Source organism: Rhinolophus sinicus, chromosome 18 (genome assembly GCF_057876585.1).
Source record: "Rhinolophus sinicus isolate RSI-liver-muscle chromosome 18, RSI-T2T, whole genome shotgun sequence".
NCBI lineage: Eukaryota > Metazoa > Chordata > Mammalia > Chiroptera > Rhinolophidae > Rhinolophus > Rhinolophus sinicus.
In genome coordinates this window covers 108282842-108288841 of record NC_142518.1, presented here as the reverse complement: position 1 = coordinate 108288841, position 6000 = coordinate 108282842, and the positions used below count along the sequence as shown (strand labels likewise).

The 6000-nt window shown below is 51.0% G+C and overlaps 1 non-coding gene across 1 annotated transcript in view; it reads right to left on the bottom strand.

Annotated features, from left to right (window-relative positions):
• Positions 1-1245: 1245 nt before the first annotated feature.
• LOC109459202 (uncharacterized) overlaps positions 1246-6000 on the bottom strand; it is a 224685-nt gene continuing 219930 nt past the window's right edge. The window contains exons 11-12 of the transcript XR_016019901.1: positions 4137-4254; positions 1246-1290 (exon numbers count right to left, since the gene is read on the bottom strand). This is a non-coding gene — a transcript (uncharacterized LOC109459202). The remainder of the gene's footprint in view (positions 1291-4136; positions 4255-6000) is intronic.

Genomic DNA, 6000 nt, shown 5'->3' with positions numbered 1-6000 from the left:
GGAGCTCAGCAGTCCCATCAGAGCAGAGCACTGCCTGGCATTACATCCTTTTTTTTTTTTTTTTTAATTTATCATGCTTATTTGCATGGCTAGCACCTCGCCCAGGACCAACGCCTGAGCTCATGGAAGGCAGGCATTCGTCCTTTACACTGCTGTCCCCCCTGCAATGGCTAGCACCTACCGTGTTTCCCCGAAAATAAGACCTAGGTAGACCATCAGCTCTAATGCGTCTTTTGGAGCAAACATTAATATAAGACCCAGTCTTATTTTACTATAAGACCGGGTATAATATAATACAATACCAGGTCTTATATTAATTTTTGCTCCAAAAGATGCACTAGAGCTGATGGTCTGTCTAGGTCTTACTTTTGGGGAAACACGGTAGTAGGTGCTATACATGTCTGACCTTTGTGTGTGTGTATATTTTACTGAGTAAGTGAATGAATGAGTTCATTGGGACCTGAGGCTCAGAAAAGTTCCAAACTAATAAGGGGCAGAGCTGAGACACGCCCCCACCTCCACCCCCGCCAGCTGATGTCAGAGTTCATGCTCTCCGCTGCCCACACCATAGTGATGGCAGGATGGAGTTTTTGGGCTGACGCTCCTATGGGAGCAAGTGTGAAGAGCCTGAGGGGCTGAGAAAAAGCTGTGGACAAACACAGACAGCTAGTCTCTGAGGGGGCTGTGCATCGTGATTAGCGGGGCTGAGTCAGGGGGCTTCTGGGGACAGACTCCAGGGGTGAGGTTTAGTTGGGGATTGGGTATGATGTCTAGCTGTGAGCTTGGGGGTGAGGTGTACTTTCCCAGCACCTAGAGGAGCTGAAAGGATGAGATCTGGCCTTGGCTAAAGCAAGGAGGAAGCAGGAAGGGGATGTGAGGGACATCTGTGAAGGCTGAGGCAATCTGAGCAATATCTGCACTTATCTCAGGTGTTGACAGAATGAACCCCTAGTCCCTATGCCAAGACAACTGCAGTTCTTCAAAGAGTAGGCAAGGGGGATGCCTGAGACACTCTGGACCAGGGGCACCCTGCAGAAAAGGGACAGCAGGAGAGGGCAGGGCAAAGGTCAGAATCTCTGCATGCCATCTGCTATGCTGGGTGAGTCTGGACCCCTTCTCTCTCAGCTGCTTTTCCTTCCCTTTTCCCCTCTTGGAATTGGACAATTTCCTTGCCAACTAAGTAACAGAGGAAGTAATAATATGTACACATGCCTTCAATTCAACAAAAACAATTGCATATCTTACCATGTGCGAGGTGTCAGGGACCCCAGGGAAAGTTCAACTCCATCCCTTGAAACAAGAAAGAGACCCCTGATTAGGTGAGTTGGCCACAAGTCTAACTGTGATATTGATATGGACCCTTAAGAAGGGACTAGACCAGAGGGAGGGTGTCATTCTCAACTCTGCTAGTCTGGGAAGGCTTCTACAGTAGGCAGTGGTAAAGTTTGAGCTGAGCCTTGTAAGATGGAAAGAAGGCAAGCAGGTGTGGAAAAGTATCCCAGGCAAGGAAGAAGTCAGCAGAAGCCTGGGGGCAGAGGAGGGCAGGGTATTCTGTGAGATGGGTGAGGGGTGGAGAGAGAGGTTGTCATGCAGCCTCTGTGCTCCCGCTCCCCGCCCAAGAACGCAGGATATGGTGAAGCCAAAACAGAACACCCACGGAGCCATAGGTAGGGGAGTCATACCACTATAGTCTCACTGGTGGCTGGGTTGGAGACACAGGAAGCAGGAGCCACACTATCTGCAACCTGCCGTCTACTTCTCTGCCAACCAACCCCACTTGCTGACTGCAATCTGCCTCTGCAACCCTCAATCCACACTCCGTGCTTGCTAGCGTACCCACTGCAGTTATATCAGTGGCCAATGGCTAACTGCTTACAGCTGATGGCCATCCAATCACAGCTGATGACCATCTACTACCCGAGCCAGCACCTTTCCATGTGAGGCCGAGAGCCTGGAAACTGCTCTCTGGGACTCTGTCCCCACAGGGGTGTTCCAGAGGTAGGCTGGATCCTCCTGATCTTGAATGCCAAGCTGAGCAGACTGGCACAGACTACATCTCACAGGCACCAGGGAGCCATCAAAGGCTAATCAGCGAGGGCAGGAGCCAAGCTGCCCTATGGGATAGCACCTCTAGTGGCTGAACGGAGGAATATGCATGTATCTTTCTTTTCCCCTTCCCTTTCCTTCCCTTCCCTTCCCTTCCCTTCCCTTCCCTTCCCTTCCCTTCCCTTCCCTTCCCTTCCCTTCCCTTCCCTTCCCTTCCCTTCCCTTCCCTTCCCTTCCCTTCCCTTCCCTTCCCTTCCCTTCCCTTCCCTTCCCTTCCCTTCCCTTCCCTTCCCTTCCCTTCCCTTCCCTTCCCTTCCCTTCCCTTCCCTTCCCTTCCCTTCCCTTCCCTTCCCTTCCCTTCCCTTCCCTTCCCTTCCCTTCGTGGTGGAAGCTTTGTGGCTGGGAGAGAGAAATAACCAACTCAAAGGAAATGCAGAGTCCAGTTTCCACCACACTAGAATTCAGGTGACATATAGACTGCCCACTCCACACCGGCCATGTGGCAGGAGGGCCTGGTCAATCAGTCTACAGTACAACACGTTTGTACTGCAGTGCTAAGTCCCCCTGGAACTCATGAACGTGACCTTATTTGGAAAAAAAGTTTTTGCAGGTGTCATTAAGGTAAGGGTTTCCAGATCAGATCCTCCTGGATTATCTGGGTGAGCCCTAAATCCAATGACAAGTGCCCTAAGAAGAGAACAAAATGGAAAGGAGAAGCAGAGATTGGAGTGACACAGCAACAAGCCAAGGAACATCTGGGGCCACCAAAAGCTGGACGAGAAGATGCAGGAAGGATAAGCCCCTGGAGCCTTCAAACAGCACAGCCCTGCTGACACTGGGTCTCAGCCCATTGATACTGGCTCTCTTGTACTTTTGTGTTCCTTGATTAGCAGATGATAAAAGTACCACTAGTTGCTGTTATGTGGAGTCTGCAAAATGTTTTCATATTGGTGTGGAGGTGAGAATGGCAGATGAGGAAATGAGGCCCAGCCCTGGGATTCTTCCTTTCCCTCAGAGCCTGTTTCGAAGCCAACAGGAAATGGCCCCAAGACACAGCCTTCCTCCAGTGCAGCATCTACTCGTCCTGGACCCTGACCAGCCCCTCTGCCAAAGGTAGCGCACCAGGTAGGCAGTGGTGGTGTGGGTGGTGACAGAGAATTGCAAGCAGCCCTCCTGCAGACACCCTCCAGCAGGGGCTGGGGTGGAGCCCAGTGCCATCTGGCCACTTCCTCCCCCTCAGTCCCCTGGCCAGTTGTAATCTGTGTGCTGGGAAGAGTGTAGTGGAATAAGCCTGTTCCCAGGAGCTTTCCCCATATCCTGTCTAGAGGTGCCTTTGCCTTCTGCCCATGGTAATAATTTGTAATTTGTCAATTCTTCCTTCCACATAGTGGTTCCAGGAGGGATTCTGAAGACAGGCTTTTGAGAGCTGCTCAGGTCCTTTACCGTCCCCCAGGCCAACGTGCTGGCTAAGGAGAAATGGCTTAGAGAACTTGCCTTAAATAGTCTGGCAAGCAAATCTCCTTTCTTTATTCACTAGGGATATTGCACTTAAATACCCTCTTTGTTTCTTGGGATTTGAGTCCCCAGCCAAGGCAGAACATGGGGACTGACAGGGCTGAGGCTCAGGAGGGAGGGGAGGGCCGCAGAGTTTGCTCCATTGAGATGTATCTGCAAAGCCCAGAGATGCACTGGTGTTGTGCAGCCTCCAGCTCCTTCTCTGACCTCAGAGGCGCCGCAAAGGTCTTTAAGCTCAGGACTGAGATCCTAAGGGATTTTTCTTGAGCCATGGAGCCCAAAAGCTAAGATCTGGAGTCAGGTAGCTCTCAGATCAGCTACTGGCTTCTTCACTGCGCAGCTAAGGGGCCTCAGGCAGACTCACAAGGAGGTTGGCTGGAGGCTCTGCCGAGGAGAAGGCAGGCTTGGAGCAGGCGGGTGACGGTTCTGCTATGCCTCTGACCTGTGCCTAGCGCTGCCTGGCTGCTGGACCCTCACCCAACTGTGTGGGGCCCAAGGGACCCCCCTTAGGCAAACCCTTTCTGAAATGAAGGCGAAGGGAGAAAGGTGCCCCAGCTAGCACTGGGTTAACTTACGAATATTAATATTTTCCCAGGGAAGTAAAGCTCCTTTAACATATCAATGACTGGAATTTCATTCATTTTCTTGTTTCACAGTCTTCCTCCTGTTCTCACCATGTATTCGCTAATGTATCTGAGGAAAGAGAGAAAAAAAGATACAAAGCTTCTATACAAATTAGCTACATTTTCCTTCAGTTTGTTTTAGGAGCATGAAAGGTTTAAACATAAAGTATCCAGATTACATGGATTAATTAGATGTTTTACGTTAGAAAAAAAACACACCAAGAAAATAAGTTGCAGCTTAGAAAACTCAGACGGCTTTGATTTTCCGCTGTGAAGCTATTCAAAAAAAAATAACAATTAAGATGTGAACAGTCAACTGATTCTATGCATAAATTAGAGCTATCAAAGGCAAATGTTTGCTTTTAGATTGTGATGTATGGAGATTTAGCCATAAACTATGGGCCGGAGATGTTAATTGCGCTAAAACCTGAGCTTTCATCAGGCGCCAGGGCAGGATGGCCCTGGGCTTCCTCCCCTCCCCCCCTCCCGCCATGGGACTAGACGGACAGACGATGCAGGCGCCTGATGCCTGAGCACGTGGCAAACAAGACCATTAGAGTTGTCAGACTCCGCAGAAACCCCCCGCCAGGAGCTGAAACGCACATTGCTGGGTCCCCTTAGGAAGGAAAAGCTCTCCTGGGAGGGGTGCCAGGTTTGGGTTACTTTTCTCCAGTCAAGTTCTGAGATGCCTGCAAGCTAGTCTTACTCCAGGAAGAAGTCAGTTATGTCTACACACGTCCTTAAACTGTCGCCCCTTAGTAAGCTCTAGAGACAGCATCCAGTGTGCCTAAAACCACAAGCGGGCTGCTGCAAATTGTTAAAATGCTTATTGATAAGCGTCCCCAAACATCTCCATTATAACAGACTAAATACAAGGGCGTCTGAGATGCAAACAGCTCACAGTGGAAATGTCTTAATATTTGCAAGTTTCTAGTTTGCTTCAAAAAACTAGGCTCAGACCCTTGAAGAGGCTCTAAGCCCCAACCCATCCCCTGCTTCCCACCCCCAGCTTGACACGTTGGTGGCCTCACTCCCACCTGGCAGGCCCTCTGGGGGCAGCAGGATCAGGGTGGATTCAAGCTGAAATGGCCCTCCCTCAAAGAGAGGCTCATCCAAACCTTCTTCCTGCACCAACCCCTTATGGGCCTCTCAGGCCCAGAGACTGAGCCGGCCTTGGCCTGACAGCTGCACAGAGGGAGCTGGGCCGGGGTGGTCTGGGCCAGGGTGGTCTACGCCCCACGGATGCTTCTAGGAGCTGGGGCAAGGGGAGAGTGGGCTTCTAGGCCTGTGAAAGCTGCCTTCCTGCTCAGACGGAAGGAACCCTGGCCCTGACTCTGGCCCCAGCCTGGCCACTCCACTTCCCATGGGACCTCCAGCATGTTCTACAGCTGCTGGGGTAGGGCTGGGAAACAGTCCCCCTTTTCTGAGGTGTGAAACCCTTTTGCAATTGCCAGGCCACATTTTCACAGGCTTTCTCTGTCCTTTGCTTATCTTGATCTGCACCACCAACAGCCCAATTAACATGTGAGAACACAGACCTTGCAAGCTGTCCTGTAGCTATTCTCTGGGCCTCTCAGGGCCGCACCCCCCCACAGCCTCCCACCCTTGGCAGTCTTGGCTCGGTTTGTGACTACTGATTATTTTTTACTTTCAAGGCTGCAAATACACCAACTCTTTTCATCCAGAGATTCACGGCTGTCCCTGGGGGGGTTAAAATATAAATAGCAATCTCTGAGCACACTAATAAATAGATGGGGCCAAGCAAACAATTTCTCCTCCGGCCTCCCAGCCCCTCGGCAGACCCATTGGTCCGTCT